This window comes from Lissotriton vulgaris, chromosome 7 (assembly GCF_964263255.1).
Source record: "Lissotriton vulgaris chromosome 7, aLisVul1.2, whole genome shotgun sequence".
Taxonomy (NCBI): domain Eukaryota; kingdom Metazoa; phylum Chordata; class Amphibia; order Caudata; family Salamandridae; genus Lissotriton; species Lissotriton vulgaris.
In genome coordinates, this window is record NC_141695.1 from 1,753,528,337 (window position 1) to 1,753,551,194 (window position 22,858).

General features: G+C 46.6%; 1 protein-coding gene across 1 annotated transcript in view; it reads right to left on the reverse strand.

The window, feature by feature from the left end:
* The window catches only part of LOC147706583 (cornifelin homolog A-like), a 41,532-nt gene extending 18,892 nt beyond the window's left edge, over positions 1–22,640 (reverse strand). Inside the window, exon 1 of the mRNA XM_086929101.1 lies at positions 22,515–22,640. The gene's annotated coding sequence lies outside the window, so the exon portion shown is untranslated. The remainder of the gene's footprint in view (positions 1–22,514) is intronic.
* Between the last annotated feature and the right edge of the window lie 218 nt (positions 22,641–22,858).

Consider the following 22,858-nt stretch of genomic DNA (forward strand, 5'->3'; position numbering starts at 1 on the left):
CAGATGTACGAAGCGCCGAGCCAACTGCACAGAAAGAGCCAGTCTCTTTGAATAACAGTCAAAAAGAGCCACAAATGAAAAACAGATCCCTTGAGTCATCTGATCACGTGCAGACGAATGACCGCTTTGGTTTCAATGACCTCGCTTTTTTTTTTGGGTTCTTGTTTGTGCGTAAATATTTGAAACAAAACAATGAAGCAATGGGAAATGGGGGAGAATTCATGTGCTCCATCGGATAGTCAAACCACCGCTTTTTTCCGTGGCGTTTTCTTCGAGTGCACGTACAGGCACGCGCATTTGGCCCATACACTTTCATGGCCATCTGGTCCTGTTCCTAATGTCCCTCCCCCCTCCCCCAGCACAGAGCGAGCATCGCGGCCGCACAGCACATCAAAAGGCTTCTCCCAGCGTGTGCTGTGCAGCTTCTCCTCCCCTAATTATGTGGCCGGCCGTACTTGTGTTTCCTGGCCGCTTCCCGGCCGATCAACTTGTATCAGTTTGCATACATTACCATGGTTTAAGGCACACATAATTTCCTGTATCATGCCTTGCACTCCCTACCTTCTCGGGACATTCTTTGCACTTGTAATCATAGCAAACAAGGCTACTTTCGGATAAGCTATGGTCAGACAGCTATCTTCTTCGCTGTCCTTGTTTTCGACGTTTTATGTTCTCTTCCTAAGCCTTACATCAGTGACGGCCCTTCGCTAGCCTTGCACACCAAAGCCTGTGATGTCACTTATATCACAGTTGTTTGAACTACATTACCTACCCATGCCACCTGAATTTGGCACACATTTTATATTCTCTTGCTGGACATCTCATGCCGTATCGTTATTTTTACTCCTCAATTTCCACACCTGGCATTACTTTCTTTTCATGCCTTGCACCATTTTGTCATGCTTTACTCTACTCATGCCTTGCAAGCCCTGAACCTATTATCTTCCCTACCCAATCTTTCCACCTGATATCTTCACATGCCATATACCTGTATTCTCCTCCTATGCATATGCACCCGTTATCGTCTCTCACATCGGGAAGGTTTTGTTTCCCATGCCTGCTCCTTGCATCAATCTCATGCTCTGCACCTGAAATGTCACATCAAAGGCTCTGTGCCACTTTCACCCACACAGCAACACTTACAGACACACAACGCCACTCACACCCACGCAAGCCCACTATCATCCACGCAACGCCACTCACCCAAGCAACACCACTCACACACGCAACGCCACTCATCCACGCAACCCCACTCATACTCATCCACGCAACCCCACTCATCCACGCAACGCCACTCATCCATGCAACGCCACTCACCCAAGCAACACCACTCACACACGCAACACAACTCACCCACGCAACGCCACTCACACACGCAACGCCACTCACACATGCAACGCCACTCACCCACACAACGCCACTCACACACACTACGCCACTCACACACGCGACGCCACTCACACACGCAACGCCACTCACACACGCAACGCCACTCACACACGCAACGCCACTCACACACGCAACGCCACTCACACACGCAACGCCACTCACACACGCAACGCCACTCACACACGCAACGCCACTAACACACACTACGCCACTCACACACACTACGCCACTCACACACACTACGCCACTCACACACGCAACACCACTCACACACGCAACGCCACTCACACACGCAACGCCACTCACACACGCAACGCCACTCACACACGCAACGCCACTCACACACGCAACGCCACTCACACACACAACGCCACTCACACACGCAACGCCACTCACACACACTACGCCACTCACACACACTACGCCACTCACACACGCAACGCCACTCACACACGCAACGCCACTCACACACGCAACGCCACTCACACACGCAACGCCACTCACACACGCAACGCCACTCACACACGCAACGCCACTCACACACACTACGCCACTCACACACACTACGCCACTCACACACGCAACGCCACTCACACACGCAACGCCACTCACACACGCAACGCCACTCACACACGCAACGCCACTCACCCACGCAACGCCACTCACACATGCAACGCCACTCACGCATGCAACTCCACTCACACACCCCCTCACCCTCAAACAACTTACACTCACACACCCACGATCTACTCACACCCATCACAACACTCTCACACTCACTATACATCACACACTCTCAGCCACAAACCACCTCACTCACCCTCACCCTCACACACCCTCACCCTCACACACCCTCACCCACAGTCACACACTCAACATTCAAACTCGGACACCCTCACTCACCTTCACACCCTCACAACACTCACCCTCACTCCCCCTCAAACTCTCACCTTCACTCACCCACACCTATCATCACACACTCTCACATCCCATTACCCTCACCCCCTCATCTTCACACACCCTCATCCCATCACCCACACTCATACTCACACCGTCACCCTCACTCACCCTCACACACCATCACACACCCTCACACCCCCTAAACATCACATCCAATCACCCTCACACCTTCCAAGTCCACCCTCACAACCCTCACTCATGCTCACACCGTCACCCTCACTCACACTCACACACCATCACACACCCTCACACCCCCTGAACCTCACATTCAATAACCATCACACTCACACCGTCCAAGGCCACCCTCCTAATCCACCCTACAACACCACCCTACAACTCCACCCTCCAAAATGACAGCGCATCTATGTTAATGCAAGCAAAGCTTTTGCAGTGCAACTTGGTGTACCTTACCCAAAAAAATTTTTTTACATGTATAATATTAAAAACATTACTGATGTCTTTGAGTTTGGATTCAGCGCTAACAACAGCATCAATAAACATTACATAGGTCTCTTAGCTTCAGAAACAACGCATAACAACATTAATACATTTGAAGTGTACAATATTCACTGCGAAAATATAAACACTTATAGCCATCATCACAACAACTCTCACTCACACCAACTCACACCCTCACACACAGCCTCACACACCATCACTCAACAACACACCCTCACCCTCAACAACCTCACCCTCACACACCCTCACTCACCCTCCCCCACTCACCCTCACACACCATCACTCTACATCACCCCCTCACCCTCTCACACACCCTCACCCACCCTCACCCACAGTCACACACTCAACCTTAAAACTTGCACACCCTCACTCACCTTCACACACTCACACCCTCACAACACTCGCCCTCACTCACCCACACCTAGCATCACACACACTCACACCCCATTACCCTCATCTTCAGACACCCTCACCCCCTCACCTTCAGACACCCTCACCCCCCTCACCCTCACAACCCTCACACCCTCACTCATACTCACACAGTCACCCTCATTCGCCCTTACACACCATCACACACCCTCACACCCCCTGACCCTCACATCCACTCACCCTCACACTCACACCGTACAAGTCCACCCTCCGACTCCACCCTACAACACCACCCTACAACTCCACCCTACAACTACTAATCCACCCTCCAACTACTAATGCACCCTCCAACTACTAATCCACCCTCCAACTCCAAAAGTAAATAGCATTAGGCAACATTTAATTCAATAACAAAACATCAGATTACACACTTGTAGGCATTCAAAAATGAAAACTTAATGCTTCGCAAGGACAGTGCACAAATTAATACATAAAAACGCAGGAAAGGATTGTTAAATATAACATTTTTTACAGAAAAAAATAAATACAAAGAAAAAAGGGAAACATCTGAATACACAGCGAGTAATACACCAATTTAAAAGGGGACAAAAACCTCTAAAGGACACAAATTCACAACATAAAGCAGTCACTAAAGTAAGGGGAAATAAATAAACCATTAAACAATGGTGGAAAGAATCCACAAAACAAAGAAAGTGCGTAATCACAAGAGCACGAGACCTCACATCCTACTTGCAATTCACTAATAAGTACAAGAAAGTATTTCACTCTAACTAAACAACAACAACAATACAATTTTTAAAGGTGGCTTCATACTTATACTTTGCCACAATTAATGCACATCTGTAGTAGGAAATTTATAAGGAGGTAAACATTGTCTCGAATAAGCAAACACAGACAAAATCAATGCGCATCTATGTTAATGCAAGCCAAGCTTTTGCAGTGCAAATTGATGTGTACCTTACAAAAAAATAATAACTTTTGACATGCATTATATAAAAAACGTTACTGATGTGTTTGTTTTTTGATTCAGCGTTAACAACAGCATCAATCAACATTACATAGGGCAGGATTAGCTTTCTCAAAAAACGCTTCACAACATTAATACATTTGAAGTGTACAATATTCACGGAGAAAAAATGATCACTTATAGGCATCATCACAATGACTCACACCCTCACCCACCCTCACCCTCAGCCGAACACACCCTCACTCATCCTCACCCTACATTACACCCTCACACTCTCACAACCTCAATCACACTCATACCCTCACACACCATCACTCACCAACACACGCTCAGCCTCACTCACAACATCAAACGCACAGACACTCACATCCACTTACACTCACACTCACACCGTCCAAATCCACCCGCCAACTACACCGTAAAAAACATAAATAGCGTTAGGCAACATTTACCCTCACCCCCTCATCCTCACACACACACTCACAACACTCACACCCTCACTCATACTAAAACAGTCACGCTCAATCACTCTCACACACTGTCACACACCCTCAAACACCCAAACACTCACATCCACTCACCCTCACACTCACACCGTCCAAGTCCACCCTCCAACTACACCCTATAACTACTATACCACCCTACAACTTTACCCTCCAACTACAACTCCACCCTCAAACTCCACACATAAATAACGTTAGGCAACATTTATTTTAATACGTACTAATCAGATTACACACTTGTAGCTATTCAAAAATGTAAACTTAATGCAACGCAAGGACAGTGCAGCAATTAATACACAAAAATGAATAAAGGGATTGTAAAATAAAACATTTCTTTCACAAAGATCATAAATACACAAAATAATACAACAATTTAAAAGTGGACAAAGCGAGCTAAAGGAAACAAATGCACAACATAAAGCACTTACTAAAGTAAGGGAAAATAAACCATTAAACTATGCCAGCAAAAATCAAAAACGCAAACAAAGTGCGCAATCACAAAAACACGCGACTCTGGTGTTGCTCTAACTCATGCTGCTGTTGCACGAAGTGTTTCGGAGGTGCTAAGTGCACAACAACAGGAACAACCTACACCAAAACAGCATCAAACAGCATCAAAAGAGCACAACTCAACAACACAACAACACTACTAACCACCACCTCAACACCACGATTCAACACAACATTTTCACTCCGCAACAACACATTAACACAATGCACCAACACAACAACACTCAGCACATTAACATTGTCACACTGCAACACTACAACATCGCTCAGCAACACCACAACAACAACCAATAACACCACAACACCACTCTCAAGGACCACATCATCACTCGCAAACACCACATTAACACTACACAGCACCACACCAACACTCCAAAATACAACAGTACTCAGAACCATCACAACACCACTCTCCATCACCACATGGACAAAACAACAACACCACAATGATACTAATGTTTAAAAATTAATGCGGCTGTGTTGCTAAGTGTTGCTAGGCTGCTGGAAAGTGATGCTGCATGTGTTGTTAGCTCTCGCCCTCAATATTCCTATCTAACTATCTATATAAATCACAAATTAACAACTACATCTATACAATAATAGCATTACACCACATTTCAATAAATAATAAACAATACAATGCATTCATGTAATAATGGACTAAATAACACAGCAAAAATAACACCTACACAATAAGATCTTGCTAACACATAAAAAACTCTTGTAAATTACAATTAAAATACCATTCCTGTACATACGCCAATAAACAAAATCAATTTACACCCAAAATATGCACTTGAAAAAAGGGACAAAAGTAATACACTCATGTTATTAACAATACAAGACCAATACTGTACATACGATACCTGAAATAATAACCCAACACCTACTTAATATATACCGATTCTATCGAAGCATGACAATACTTTAATACATTACATTATTAATAATTAACAACTCGGAAACAAAGGGAAATACTATTAGCAAAAACAAAAAAGTACACAAAATCAATAAATGCATAAAATACACACTTTGACTATACCTTAAAATCAATACATTACTATACATTACATAAAATTACATTACAACATTTCACATTCACAATTTAGAAAGTTCAATACATATTTAATAATATACATACGATAACGTAAACAATGTTGCGATACACAAAAGTATAACATTAATAATAAACTGTAAAAATTAATGAAATACATCTCTACATAGTCTATAATACTTTCACATCATACATTAAATAGTTGTAAAAAAAAAACCTACCTGTCAAACGACGCCGGAAGAAGACAGGAACAACAACACGCCTTTCCCCCACGAAAGTTCCCGAACAACTGAGGATTTCCCAATTAACGCACCTCAAACGCAACGCTACGTCACCAAACGTAGCCCTGCGATTGGCTAAGGATTACGTCATACATCAAACACATTCAGAATACACAAAAAAGACTAGAACGCTAAACACTTAACGTAATTCACGTAAAGGAAACACATAGCGCCCGCCATTTTTATTTCAATAACACTTCATACACAACGTTAAAACAAAAAACATTACAACACATAACACATACTTAAAAATAAATACATACAAAGACATGTTAGAATAAAATACATACATGCAACACAATAACACTCACACATCAAATCTTACAATTGCTATAAAACAACAAACACAAAGCATAACGCAACAACATATAATACACTACATAACAAACATATATACAAAACTATTAATACACACCATCACAAAAACACAACTACTCAACTATGCAAAACACAAACAACACTCAGCACCAACACATCAACATCTCTGCAACAGGACAGCACCACTCACAAATAATCCAGCATTACATGCAACGCCACACACACATGCAACGCCACACACACATGCAACGCCACTCACACATGCAACGCCACTCACACATGCAACGACACTCACACATGCAACGCCACTCACACATGCAACGCCACTCACACACGCAACGCCAGTCACACACGCAACGCCATGCACACACGCAACGCCACGCACACACGCAACGCCACTCACACACGCAACGACACTCACACACGCAACGCCACGCACACACACAACGTAAGTCACACACGCAACGCAAGTCACACACGCTACACCACTCACACACACTACGTAAGTCACACACGCAACGGCACTCACACACGCAACACCACTCACACACGCAAGCCCACTCACACACGCAACTCCACTCACACACGCAACGCCACGCACACACGCAACGTCACTCACACACGCAACACCACTCACACAAGAAACACCACTCACACAAGCAACGCCACTCACACAAGCAACACCACTCACACACGCAACTACACTCACACACGCAACGCCATGCACACACACAACGCAACTCACACACGCAACGCCACTTACACAGGCAACGCCACTCACACAGGCAACGCCACTCACACATGCAACGCCACTCACACATGCAACGCAACGCACCCACGCAACACCACTCAGACATGCAACACCACTCACACATGCAACGCCACTCACACATGATACGCCACTGACACATGCAACGCCACTCACACATGCAACGCAACTCACTCAAAGCAACGTAACTCACTCACGCAACGCCACTCACACACGAAATGCCACTCATCCACGCAACACCACTCATCCACGCAACAACACTCATCCACGCAACACTACTCGCACACGCACGCAACACACACATGCAACGCCACTCACACATGACACGGAACTCACACATGCAACACCAATAAAAAATGCAACGCCACTCACACATGCAACGCCACTCACACATGCAACGCCACTCACACATACAACGCAAGTCACACATGCAACGCCACTCACACATGCAACACCACTCACACACGCAACGCCACTCACACAGGCAATGCCACTCACACACACAACGCCACTCACACACGCAACGCCACTCACACACACAAAGCCACTCACACACGCAACACCACTCACGTTGCCAATAGGTATCGCAGTAGGAAAGTTGGAGCCATTACAATTGCAAATAACAATGCCTTTTATTTTTTTATCATTTTTAAAACATAAAGGGCTTTGTCATTTACAAAACCAATAGCTCCAACTTTCCTACTGCGAGACCTATTGGCAACGCCAGTGCTTGTTTGTCGTTATTATTCAGCGGGTAGAACGGTCAACCTTGAAGCTGGGGGATCGGGTTCGAGTCGCAGCAGAGACGCTCAACATCCTGTGTTTCTGGGCAAATCACTTAATCTCCCCATGCCGAACAAAAATTAATATGTCCGCCTGGAGCACAACTGGTGCTCATGTTAAGGGGGATCGGGTTCGAGTCGCAGCAGAGACGCTCAACATCCTGTGTTTCTGGGCAAATCACTTAATCTCCCCATGCCGAACAAAAATTAATATGTCCGCCTGGAGCACAACTGGTGCTCATGTTAAGCGCTCTGATACATTCGGGTCTAGTTCACGCTATATAAAACTCTGGAAAAAAATATTTTTACGTGCACAAAGTTAGGACAATTTACAGGGGTTTGCAAAGGAGAACCCTGGTGTGCATGTGAATTATCATTTTTATAACTTAAATAATTGTGTTTAGAGTCATTTTCCTGCCTGAAATTGGTCGAAATAGAAGCTTCTGAGTAGGAGGAAAAGTCTGTTAAAATTGCAATTTTGGTTACTGTGAGCCCTTAAAAAGTGGTTATTCAACAGAAGGCACAATCCAATTGGCCTTTTTAATGATTTTTTTCTAGAGTCCAAAAAATCTATTTTTTGATGAAAAATGATGACTCTAGACCTGTTGAACTTTCTTCAAATGGACAGAAGTAGTCATTTGCTAATGTTTACTCTTTTGACTGCAAAAAAGGGGAGAGGAGTTAGCCTAATAGCTAGGGCGCTCGACCTCGGACCTGGGGAATCGGGTTCGAGTCTCGGTAATGTCGCTAAACCTCCTGTGATTCTGGGCAAATCACTTAATCTCCCCGTCCCCGCAAAAAATGAATCTGTGTCCTCATGTAACGTAACTGGTGCTATGTAAAGCGCTCTGATACCCGGTCTGGTTCGGGGCAAGTTTGCGCTATATAAAACTCTGCAAAAAAAATAAAAGATCAATGAGGAAGACAGTGATGCTGTGCAAGAAGTGGGTACCGTGAATAAGCCTCAACATCCTCCGAAGAGTCTGCGCAAGATGTGTGACAAAATGATTTTTGAAAAAAGGGAGAAATTAGCTTATTAGCTGCTATTGTACAGAGGGACACTGTGGTGTTAAACCTCCTATCGTAGGTCACTTCTGGGCTGAGCTAGCGTGCAAGGTCACAAAAGAATGTTTGGTGAGGTGTATGTGGTCTACAGGGGCAAAACCTTGCTGGGCTGGAGGGAGCAATATGCCCTCGGTATGATACTTGACCTCAATCTTCCTGTAAACGTATTACATACACAGGAAGATGAAGCGAGAAAATGGGGGCATGAGTTTTAGAAGTTGTTTTCAAAGCAGCTGGGCTGTTTGAAGTCATTTGATCACCACATTGTTTCACAAAATAATGTGTCACCTAATGTTCACAAGGTAAGTAGTGCTTCTTTGGCTCTCTGGGAATGGCTTTAGCCCATTGTTTTTGCCAAGAAGGCCAATGGAAAAATTAGCTTGCTTGTTGATTTAAGAGCATTGGGTTGATCGTCACCTGCTTCTGCACTTTCCTGAAAAGTTGATGTGTGTGAAAAGTGCTGAGTATTTCTCTTTATTAGATATATGGTGGGCCTATCATGTGGTACAGTTACACCCTAAGTCTTAGCACCTCACCTTACTTGTTACCCCTGAATGTGTATCTCATTTTGCGTGTTTGCCCTTTGGTCTAGCCTCTGTTTCTGTAGCTTTACAACACATTAAAAAAAAGTTGTTGGGTGATCTGGAGGATGTCCTATTTTTCCAAATCAATATCATTGTGTGGGGCTCAAATAAGTTAAAGCATGACAAAGTATTATGGAAAACGCTTGCAAATTTGGAATATACAGGTCCCACTGTGGGTTACGACAAACGTAGGTTTTGTGTGAAGAAGGTGAAATATCTTAGCCACATATGATCTTGTAATGGGGTAAAGCTGAACCAAAAACTAGCGACAGCTATTGAAAGGGCACCTTCTTCAGTTGACATAGTCGACCATTTCTCTGACTGAACTCAACCTCTGCGAGTGTTGATGAAGAAAGGTGTAATATTTGCGTGGTCGCTGGAGTGTCAATAAGCCTTATGGATATCAAAAATGCACTGTAGTGCTGTTATATTCAAGCTATTTAATCCACAGGGCAAAACAATCTTTCCTACCAATCCCAGTTCATATGAGAATTGTGCGCAGATTTGAGGAAGGCCGAAGGTGAATACCAGAGAATGAAAGGATTCACGTCACATACCCTGAGTGATGCTGAGAGCACATATTCCACCACAGTGAAGTGAAGTATCCTTGAACATATGGTGAAGCCCTGCGTTTTGGAAGTGGCGGAGCGCTGCGTTAAGCCAAGGTGTCAGCCCCACATGCCCACTCCCTTCAGAGAGGCCAGGTGTGTCAGCCCCACATGCCCACTTCCTTCCGAGAGGCCAAGTGTGTCTGCCCCATACACCCACTACCTTCAGAGAGGCCAGGTGTTTGTGCTCCACATTCTCAGCCCTTAGAGAGAGGCCAGGTGTGTCAGCGCCACTCTGCCTACCCTCACCCCCATGTGAGAGGCCAGGTATGTGACTGCCCCCCGTCATTCAGAGAGGCGCTGTGTCAGTCCCACACTCCCTTCAGAGAGGCCAGGTGGGCCAGCCCCACACAGTCCACCCTCTTGCGAGAGGCCAGGTGTGACACCCCCCACTCCCAGCTCCTTGAGGGAAGCCATATGTGTCAGACCCACACTCAAAGCCCTTCAGAGAGGCCAGATAAGTGCTTTAAATGGACAGGTACTGTCTGGTACTGAGTACCTGCATGTCTTTAATTTGGAAGGCAGAGTACCTGCACTTCTCAGCACTGCTGCAATACATTCAATGCGAGAGTACCTTTCATGATGAGATGCTTGTATAAGCTACTCAACCACGCATACAAGGCATTACACACGAAGGACCCGTGTACCTGAACCAACGTGTGAACTTTCACCAGCCCACCAGGAAACTCAGACCTGGATCCCTCTCCGCAGCCGCCACTCATCGCATCCTCTGGACAAACAGCAGAGGCCGCTCCTTCTGGCGAACCAAGACCTGGAATGACCTCCCCCTGCATCTCAGAGCCTCACCATCACTCCAGCAATCCAGGACAGACCTCAAGACATGGACATTCAACCCATGGGACAACAGGCAGCGCCTCAAGACCCTCACAGGTGAAGCAGCCGTGATCTTCAAATCCTGATCGATTGATTGACTTCTTAGCAGCAAACGGGGACTCCAGTTCGTGAGTGCCGGCACTTCTATATTTGCTTTTAAAGCACTGGTCCAATCTGTGTGAGTCCCATGCTCTCGGTTCTTTGAGAGGGGCCATGTGAGTCAGCCCCCACCCCCCCTTTAAAGGCTAGGGTGTCATCCCCACACTCCCCTCAGAGAGGCCAGGTGTGTCATTCCCACACTGTCCGTCCTCACCCTCCGCGAGAGGCCAGGTGCGAGGCCCCGCCAAGCCCTAGGGAGAGGCCAGGTGCGACTGACCCATACCCAGCCCCATGAGAGAGGCCAGGTGCGACGGACCCATACCCAGCCCCATGAGAGAGGCCAGGTGTGTCATTCCCACACTGTCCGTCCTCACCCTCCGCGAGAGGCCAGGTGCAAGGCCCCGCCAAGCCCTAGGGAGAGGCCAGGTGCGACTGACCCATACCCAGCCCCATGAGAGAGGCCAGATGCCCCGCCCCTGATGCCCTCACTCTCCCAGCACACACTGCTGACTCGTCTATCATGACACCTGCTGCAACGTCACTGCTGAGTCTTTTAAACAAACAGCACCAAATAAAGGTTTGTTTAAAGTTACTACAGTTTGACATTTGTGAGGGCTCTTTCTGTGCCCCACCCTGGACAACCGGGTCCTCTCGTAGAACCTGTTGGTCCTGTATCCACCCCCACCGTCAAATATTATTATATTATAGAGGCTTTTGTAGCGCGCTCTGTTACTAAAAAGTATAGTATCCTGGCGTATAGTATAGTAGCCTTTAGCAGCTCGACAAAAGGTCCCCCCCCAGCTAAGCCAGTCCCAACCTCATAACTAAAAGAATAGAACTGCAGGACCTAAAGATCACCCACTGACAGAAGCGGACTTGCCTCAAGGCGCTTTTTATTGTATCTGCTTTGCTTAGTGCCGGGTTCCCTATTTACTTGGCCTCTTAGCGCTGGTTGTCGCCTGCAGTGTCGTCTTCTCTTTAGAAGCTTTGCAGATGCGAGCTGCTTAGCAGGATGTGGCAGTTAGTGGTGGACCAGCCAGGAAATGTAAGGGAAGGGCCACTTGGCTTGACTGTAAGTGCCTCATTCACAACTTTTTGCTGCAGGGTAGTGCCGCAAGGCTTCTTGCTGCGCTGTGCATACAAGTTTGGGTGGAAATTTCTGGGCCTCGGTGCTACAATTGTCAGGGCCCAATTGTGTTGTGGCACATTCCTCGTGAAAGGCTTCACCCAAGAGCCATTGTAAGGGTAAGTAGAGAGCAAAAGTGGAGGACTGTGCCCTCACGTTTTGTCAGCAGTAATCCGAAAATGAAATACAAACGTTCTTTGAAAGTTTTATGTGCGTAGTTTTTATTTCATGTTATATCTGTGGATAAAGAACAGCCGACATGTGTTTCGCCCTGGTGGCCTATAGGCCGTGGGCTTTTTCAAGGCAAGGGTCTGGTGTTGCGAAGGTCAAGATCATGATTCTGTTAGAAAGCCGGTATCTTGTCTCTGCGGTCCTGGAACAAACGCTGCCCTGCGTCAAAAAGACAGTACGGGAATGTGCTGTAATAATGAAATCCAGTACATTCCTGTTTTTTCTGCCTACGCCGGTGCACAAAGAAGTGCCTCGCGCAGGCACCCTTGAACCACGGTGCAAGGGTGTCTGTGTTGTTGACACAATTGTTTTTGTGCAGAAAGGGGCACCTTCCTGCACAAATGCAATCAATGGCGGCGTTTTCCTGTTTCTATGTGTGCTGCAGACGCCGCTCCTGGGAGGCGCACGATTCCGATGCATTCCTAGGTTTGCAGATCCTTGTAAATCTGGGACTGTGTTTGAATCCATGGGTGTTGCATCGGAAAACACACCGCGACGCCCATGGGACGCCTCCTTGATGTAGATTAAGGCAAGGTGGCTCTTTGCCCTGCCTTGCCTTACTCCCTATCGACGAGGCCTTGCAAAGCCACGCAGGGTGGCTTTGCGTCGCCTCATAGATATCATGGAGTGTCCTGCACCACTGGAGCTTCATAAAAAGTGATGCTCTGGTGACACAGGCCTTGTGTAAATGAGCTGAGCCAGCAAGAGCATCGTGATGTGAGACAGGCTGGAGGGGTGCGAGAGCTGGTGGGGTGCACGGGAGGGTGGGGCAGCGTGGACTGACCCCTTGGTGGCTACAGATATGGGGGTTTATTTCCAAGCCCCTTGGGGCACATTTGTGCTGCCAGATTGTCACTTTTGTGACACTCCAGAGGCGCAGTATGCAGACGCATATCTACGAGGCCACGAAAAGCCACTTTGCGTGGCTTTTCATGGCCTCGTAGATATGGAGTAAGGCAAAGCAGCATAAGTCGATGCCTTGCCTCACTCTGCGCCAAAGAGGCGTTCCATGGCTGTTGCAGAGGATGTTGACCCGCAACACCCATGGACTTTGACGCTGCCCCAGATTTACAATATCGATTAAACCTGGGGCAATGCCACAACCGTGCGGCACCCTAGAATAGGCATAACTAGGAGGAATGTTTACATTTATCCTCCTTTTTTCTATTTTCCACATGTGCTGCATTCTACAGCACACATAGAACACGGAAAATGCCTCTCGTAATTGTTTTTTGTGCAGGAAGGTAAACCTTCCTGCACAAAAACAATCCTGCCGACAACACAGTCACCCTTGCAGCACAGTGCAAAGGTGCCGCGTTGGCGCTCAACTGCAAACGGTGTGCCAGCTCAGATAGAAAGGACAGGAATGGACTGTATCTTGTAAATAAGGTGCAAATCTGCCCTTTCGAATTGGTGTAAGGCAGTGCAGCAAAATGACTTGTGAGTCTGCCCTACATCAATTCTTTCTAAATAAGCCCATAGTGTGACAGGCTGGAGGGGTAGGGAGCATGCAGGGTGGAACGGCTGGGAGGTGGAGTAAAGTAGAGTGGCGTAGAGGGGCGTGTAGTGGCTTAGAGGCAAGTGGTATAGAGTAAAGTGGCCTGGCATAGAGTGCAGTGATGTACAGTAGAATGGTGCAGAGTAGAGTGCAGTGGTATAGGGTGGTGCAGAGTAGAGTACAGTGGCATAGAGTGATTTAGAGTTGAGCAGCGTATATTTCACTGGGGTAGAGTGCAGTGAAGTACAGTGCAGTGGCATAGGGTAGAGTGGTACGAAGCAGTGGTCTAGAGAAGAGTGCAATGGAGCAGGGTGGCATTGAGCAATGTGGTGCTGAGTAGAGTGGCATAGAGTGCAATGGCATAGAGTGCAGTGGTGCAGAGTAGAGTGCAGTGGTGCAGAGTAGAGTGCAGTGGTGCAGAGTAGAGTGCAGTGGCGTAGAGTAGAGTGGTGCAGAATATAATGGCATATAATGCAGTGACCCAAAGTAGAGTGGCATAGAGTAGAGTGAAGCAGAGTAGACTAGCATAGATTGCAGTGGCATACATCAGAGTGGTGCGGAGTAAAGCCAATCAATCAATCAATCAGTATTTATAAAGTGGGGCAAATCACCTGTAAAGGTCTTGAGGATCTGGAGTTTCTAGCTGCTTTGCAGAGAAAGCAGTGAAAACGAGGCAATAGCAGAAGAAAGCACTCAGAAAAAAGGGGAGCGTAAAAAGAAAGCAGTAAAAATTAGGCAAAAGCAGGACAAAGCACTCAGAAAAATGGGGAAAGGAAGTAGAAAGCAGTAAAACAAGCATTTGCAATGCAATTGGTCTCGCCTTTGAGACCTTATATGCATTTAGCTATGAAGCACATTAGCCTGGGTGTTGAAACATCTACTATTCTTTAACATGGAGGGAAAGTAGGCACCAAACTGCGTGACACGCCAGGAATGGGAACACATGATGAAAAATATTGCCTTTCTGAGGGAAACCGTTTAGTCCACATCTCTGTTTTTAATTTAAAATCATGGCCTTCAGTGGTCATATCACTGAAAATACAAGATTTGAAAAAAATATTGCCCACAGGTCCTCGTGGAAGACAATTTCTATGGACTGGAATCTAGATAATGCTAAAGTGATTCTGGTATTTTACTGACCTCTGCTGGTCATTTTCTATCAAGACATTTAAATAGAGGCAGGTACCAGAAAAAGAAAAAGAAAAAAAGAAATTCTCTCAGCAAAAAGCAATTCTAGTATTTTACTGACCTCTGCTGGTCATTTTCTATCAAGACAGTTAAATAGAGGCAGTTGAACAGAAAAAGTCCCTAGCTGAAGCAGACTAGTCCAAGGGCTAAGCTCCAGAGCCCACATAGTACATACACATATAAGTATATAATAAGTATATACTAAAGTATATACAAGAGGTCACGAGTGCTCGACCTAAAAATAAGACAGGAGAAAGCAGTCAGAAAAACAGGGAGGAAGCAGGACGGTGCAGGAGCATGTGAGAGCAGGCCTGGAGCCTGCTCATTGGGGTCGCGCTGCTGCCTCCATCAAGTAGGTTCTGCGAGGAGGGAGGGGTGCTAGGAGGCAGTGGGTGGTGCTGGGGGGAAACAGGTGGAAGGTGGGAGCAGCAGAGGAAGGAAAAACAAGTAGAGGCAGTGACAAATGATGGAAAAGGAGGAGAAACAGGAGGAAAGGAAGGAGAAAGCAGTGGCATAAATTACAGTGGCACAGAGTAGAGTGGTGAAGATTGCAGTGGCATAGAGTAGCTTGGTGCAGAGTAGAGTGCAGTGGCATAGAATGCAGGTCCATAAAGTGCAGCGTTGTAGAGTTCAGTGGTAAAGAGTACAGTAGAGTGGTGTAGAGTGCTTTGGTGCAGAGTAGAGTGGCATATAGTGCACTGGCATTGAGTGCAGTGGTGTAGAGTGCAGTGGCACAGAGTAAAGTGTGTCAATGCACTTTATATTGTAGAGTGCAGTGGTGGAGAGTAGAGTATAGAGTGCAGTGGAGTAGAGTGAAGTGGAGTAGAGTGGTGCATAGTACAGTGGCATAGAGTGGAGTGACATCAAGTGCATTGGCAAAAGAGTACAGCGGCTTAGAGTAGAGTGCTGTTGTTTAAAGTGCATTGGCATAAAGTGCAGTGGTGCAGAGTAGAGTACTGTGGCCTAGAGTAGCCTGGCAGAGAGTGCATTGGCACAGAGTAGAATTGTGCAGAGTAGAGTGTTGCAGAGTGCAATGGCATAAATTGCAGTCTCATAAACTACAGTGGCATGGAGTGGTGCGGAGAAAAGTGGTGAAAAGTGCAGTGGCATAGTTTGCGGTGTAGAATAGACTGGTGTAGAGTAGATTGTTGCAGAGTGCAGTGGCTTAAAGTGCAGTGGTGTAGAGTGGTGCATAGTAGAGGGCAGTGGCATAAAGAAGAGTGGTGCAGAGTAGATTAGAGTGGAGTAGAGTGCAGTGGCATCGAGTAGAGTGGTGCAAAGTAATGCACAGTGGTGCAGAGTAGAGTGTAGTGACATAGAGTGCAGTGGGGTAGAGGGCAGTGGTATAGAGGAACATGATGCAGAGTAGATTAGAGAGGCATAGAGTGCAGTGGAATAGAGTGTATTGGTGTAGAGTGCAGAGGTGCAGAGTACAGTAGGGGGCATAGAGTGCAGTGGCATAGAGTAGGGTGGTGTAGAGTTGAGTGGCATAGAGATCAGTGGCATAGAGAGCAGTAGCATAGAGAAGAGTAGTGCAGAGTAGAGTAGGGTGCCGCAGAGCTCAGTGACGTAGAGTAGAGTGGTTCAGAGTAGAGTGGAGTAAAGTCGAGGAGGGTGGTGTAGAGTGCAGTGGCATACAGTGCAGTGGAATAGAGTAGAGTGGTGCACAGTAGAGTGCAGTAGCATAGAGCGCAGTGGCATAGAGTGCAGTGACATAGAGTAGAGAGGTGTAGAGCGCAGGGGCACAGAGGAAAGTAGATTAGAGTGCTGTGGCACAGAGAAGAGTGATGTAGAGTGAGTTGGGATAGAGTAGAGTGGTGCACAGTAGAGGGCAGTTGCATAGAATAGAGAGGTGCAGAGTAGAGTAGAGAGGTGCAGAGTAGAGTAAAGAGGTGTAGATTAGAGTAGAGAGGTGCAGAGTAGAGTAAAGAGGTGTAGATTAGAGTAGAGAGGTGCAGAGTAGAGTAGAGAGGTGCAGAGTAGAATAAAGAGGTGTAGATTAGAGTAGAGAAGTGCAGAGTAGAGTAGAGAGGTGCAGAGTAGAGTAAAGAGGTGTAGATTAGAGTAGAGAGGTGCAGAGTAGAGTAAAGAGGTGTAGATTAGAGTAGAGAGGTGCAGAGTAGAGTAGAGAGGTGCAGAGTAGAGTAAAGAGGTGTAGATTAGAGTAGAGAGGTGCAGAGTAGAGTAAAGAGGTGTAGATTAGAGTAGAGAGGTGCAGAGTAGAGTAGAGAGGTGCAGAGTAGAGTAAAGAGGTGTAGATTAGAGTAGAGAGGTGCAGAGTAGAGTAGAGAGGTGCAAAGTAGTGTAGAGTGGCATAGATTGCAGTGGCATAAAGTACAGTGATGCAGAGTAAAGTCAATTAATCAATCAATCAATATTTATAAAACGGGGCAAATCACCAGTGAAAGTCTGAAAGCACTGGATTTGCTAGATGCATTGCGGAGAAAGTTGTGAAAAGTGAGGAGGCAAAAGCAGAAGAAAAAAGTGGGTGAGGAAGGAGAAAGCAGTAAAAAATTAGGTATGGGGGAAGGAAGTACAAAAAAGTAAAAATAAAACGAGGCAAAAGCAGGCGAAAGCACTCAGACAAATGGGGTGGAAGCAGGACAGTGCAGCAGCAAGGCTGTCAATGGGGTCGCCTTGCGGCCACCATCGAGTAGGTCCTGGAGGAGGGAGGGGCACTGAGGGTGGGTGGAGGAAGGAGAAAGCAGTAAAAACGAGGCAAAAACAGTAGGAGAAAGCAGAAAAAGCACCCAGAAAAAGGGGGAGGAAGCAGGACGGTGCAAGAGCCCGGGAGAGCTAGTTCCTGGCGCCGGCTCAAACGGGGTGCACTGCGTATTCCCTTAGGTAGGTCCTGGTAGGAGGGGGGCTTGTTGGGAGGGGTGGGCGGGGCTAGGCAGGAGGTGGGAAAATTGTCAGCAAGCGGGAGCCACAAATGAGGGGGAAAAACAAGGTAAGAGGTGAAAAACGAGGGAAAAGCAGTAAAACCTCTCAGAAAAATGTGGGGAAAGGAAGGAGAAAGCAGAAAGAAATTAGGCAAAAGCAGGAAAAACACTCAGAAAAACAGGTGAAAGGAAGGAGAAAGCAGTAAAAATTAGGCAAAAGCAGGAACGGCACTCAGACTAATGGGGAGGAAGGAGAGAGCAGTACAAGCACTCAGAAACAGGGGATAGGAAGGGGGAAAAGTAAAAAACAAGGCAAAAGTAGGAGAAAGCAATCAGAAAAACGAGGAGGGAGCAGGGCGCTGCAGAAGCACCGGAGAACTAGGGGTAGAGTAGAGGGGCGTAGAGTGCAGTGGCAGAGATTAGAGGGGTCAGAGTAGAGTAGAGTGGCATAGAGTAGAGTTGCAGAGACTGCACTGACATCAAGTTTAGTAGTGTAGAGTAGAGCCAAGTGGCATACAGTGCAGTGTTGTAGAGTGCAGTCATGTAGAGTGCAGTAGCATAGAGTGAATGAATGAATGAATCAGCATGACTTAAGCGCGTGGCTACCCGAAGGCATCCCAGCGCTGATAGCAATACATTCAAAACTTCGAACGCCATTCATTAGGGAAACAATAAGGTTTTAATTTGTTTTCTGAAGGTCCGATGGTGAGCCTCGAGACGGATCTGGAGGGGAAGGGAGTTCCATAACCTGGCGGCATTATATAGAGTGCAGTGTAATACAAGAGAGTGGCATAGGCACAGTTGTGCGTAGCTCAGTAGAGTGCAGTGGCACAGAGTAGAGTGGTGTAAATTGCTGTGGCATAGATTGCAGTGGTGTACAGTGCAGTGGCACAGAGTTGAGTAGCACAGAGTTGTGAAGAGTGGAGTGTAGTGGTGTAGAGTGCAGCGCCATAGAGTAGAGGGGTGCAGAATTGAGTGGCATAGAGTGCAGTGGTGCAGAGTAGAGTGGCCTAGAATGCAGTGCGTAGAGTGCAGTGGTACAGAGGAGAGTGATGTAGAGTGCAGTGGTGTAGAGTACAGTGGTGTAGAGTGCAGTTGCTTAGAATAGAGTGGTGCGGAGTCGTTTTGAATAGCATAGAGAGCAGTGGCATGGTGTGAAGTGGTGCAGAGTACAATAGGTGGCGTAGAATACATTGGTGCACAGTATAGTGAGATATATTGCACTGGCAAAGACTGCAGTGGTGTAGAGTGCAGTGATGTAGAATTGAGTGTTCCACTGCACTCTAGAGTGCTGTAGTGTACAGTAGAGTGTAGAGTGCAGTGGCATGGAGTAGAGTGATGGGGAGTTGAGTAGAGTAGTGTAGAGTGTATTGGCGTATAGTGCAGTGGTCTAGAGTAGGGAATTGTCACATAAAGTGCATTGGCATAAAGTGAAGTGGCTCAGTAGCTTAGATTGCAGTGGTGAAGAGTAGCATAGAGTGCAGTGCCTGGCGCAGAGTGCAGTGGCATAAATGTACAGTGGTGCATAGTAGAGTGTCGTAGAGTGCAGTGGCATAAAGTGCAGTGGGTAAAGTGCAGTAGCGTGGAGTAATGCAAAGCAGTGTGGTGCAGAGTAGAGTGCAGTGTCACAGAGCAGAGTAGAGTGTTGTAGAGTACAGTGGCATAAAGTGGAGTGGTGTAGAGTGATACAGAATAGAGTCCAGTGGTGCAGAGTGCATTGATATAGAATGCAGTGGTGCAGGGCAGAGTAGTGTAGAGAAGAGCAGAGCGGTTTAGAGTGCAGTGGTGCAGGGCGGAGTAGTGTAGAGAAGAGAAGTTTAGAGTGCTGTAGTGTAGAGTAGAGTGGAGCAGGGTAAAGTGTCATTGATTGTAGTTGCGTTCAATAGAGTGGTGCACAGTAGAGCGCAGTGACATAGACTGCAGTGATGTAGAGTGCAGCGGCACAGAGTGCAGTGGTGTTGAATAAAGTCCAGTGGTGTAGAGTGCAGTGGCGTAGTGTACAGATTAGAGGCATTGAAGTGAATAGAAGCTACATGGATGGGAGACGGACTGAAACACGCGATCTCACCTGGAGTGCTTGACCACAAAGAAAAAAGCAGCTTCAAAAACGGGAGTAGTGGATGAACATAAGCACTCGGTCGATGCTCCATGGAAAGGCCAAACACAAGAAGAGGACGTGATGCCTGCATGCTTTGACAAACGAGGACAAAAGAAATAAGAGCGACATTGAATCTAACAAATGGTAAGTCATGGGTGGGCTGTAAGCCCAGTGTGTGCAACAACATGTCTCGCAGAGACAGCACATGTGCTGTCTAGGCGAGACCTAATGAGTGACCGGTGTAATGTACCTGGCTCAAGCTCAGCCTCTTACGACTTGGAGTCCATAGTGAGGCAAGTTTTCATGCGGTTTTTGCTCGCCGTCCTCCCTAAAACGTGATTTATCCTGCTTTGCTGATTCTCTTATTGATTCAAAGAAACTTTCTACTGCACGAATAATTCAAAGTGTTTTTATAATGATGTTTTAAGAATCTTTGAAATCTGTGATGCAATGGTTTTAATTAACTATGCAAATAAAAATAGACCTAACAAAAACCTAACCCTCCAGACAGGGTGTGGCGTTACGGCCACAGCTGCCGGCTTTGAAAGCTGGCCTGCCAGGTGTGAGTCTCAGCGTCGACTCAACATTCAGTGATTCCAGTCAAATCCTTAGATCTTCCAGTGCCTAGAAAGCAACTACTGTACATTGTGTGACGGCGCTATTGTTGATGTGAAGCGCTCCAATACCTTCGGGGCATTTTTATGCGTTAACTTCAAAAGCAAAGACAAATAGATACCCGTGGAGTCGCTGATTTGTACAAAATGAGATCAGAAAACCTGGATAAATCGCAGTTTCCATACTTACATTTTGTGATCTTAGGCAAATATTTTGTATCACCAAAACTCCTCTTTCTTCATTATGGATATGGAAGCAATTTCAGATATGCGAGTTCAGTACACCCGAAGTACAAAACCTACTGTGTTTGATTTAATGGGCTACAATGACGCTCTAAAATAATCTTAAATGGCGAGTTGCTTCCCTCTTAGTTCACTACATCACTTCTAATAAACTATCCCTTTTAATAGGAACTTCTTGGTGCAGGGCTGTAATGTGACGTATTAATATCAATACTTCCACGTGTTAAAGAAATATAGGGGCATATTAGCAAGAACGTTGTTAAAATTATCGCCGTTTTAGCGGCAGGAAACTGCCGCTAAAACGGCGATAATTTTAACGAGGTTCTTGCTAATATGCCCCAAGGTTTTTTTTTTTTTTTTTGAAGACACTTTATCATATTTTACGTGATGTTTGCTGTATGATTTACATAGCGAACATTTTCAGTGCTCGGCTGGTGCGCGGGCTCTAAGAGCCGAGCCAAACCCTTGGCTCGGCTCTCCCTGTTAATGTGTAGCTCTCCCAGCTCTAATAAAAACTGCAGAAAATACACAATAAGATCAAAACAAAACATTTACATAAAAAAGGGAAAACAAATAATATACCCATTGGGTGGCTCATTTTTACGAAAGTGAAAGTTTAAAAACTTGGATAAATATCTGCTTTTCGCCTAAATCAGGTAATCTTAGGGAAATGTTTCAATTCAACAAAACTGCTCTTTCTTCATTATCGCTGAATAAGGCCCTTTCAGCGCAGGAGGTCCGAGCACCAGTTACACACACCCACTGTGTTTGGTTGAATAGACACAGTGTCGCTGGGCGTGTGCAGGGTTTACATGGAGAGCGTCCTGCCTCTGGGTTTACTAATGCTTGTTTAAAAGCTTCTTCCCCTCTTAACAAGTATTCCTCAGAGCCGAGCTAGAATGGCACTTATTTTTGTCTGCGCGTCCACCTGTCAGAACCTTCTTGAGTCCTGAAGAGGCTTTATCATGTTTGCCAGCGCACGCATGTTCAGGGCTCGGCTCGCACTTGGCGAGCCGAGCCGAGCCGAGCCGGCCCTCCCTTGGCCCCTGTGAGCCCGCTCACCTCTGTGTTTCCCGTCCCTGTTGCAGATGCTCCCTCTCCAGCTGTGCAGAGTCAGGTGCTGCCGCTGCTGTCCTGCAGAGGGCGCTCTCGGTCTCCTCTTGTGAAGGCGCTGGGTACCTGCTCGTCCTCCCCTGGCTGCCTCTGCTGCTCCCTCCGAGGTGACATTATATACCCGCGGGGCGCCCACACCCACTCCCACAGGGAGTCGCCAAGGAGCCCCCAGGCCTGGAGAGGACAGGCTGGGCGAGCCTCGGGTGGTTTCGGTTTGATGCTTTCAGTAAGGCTCTGACAGGTGCGCTCTGTCTGAGCCTGTCTCTTCGGAGATAAGGGACAGAGACCTCAGG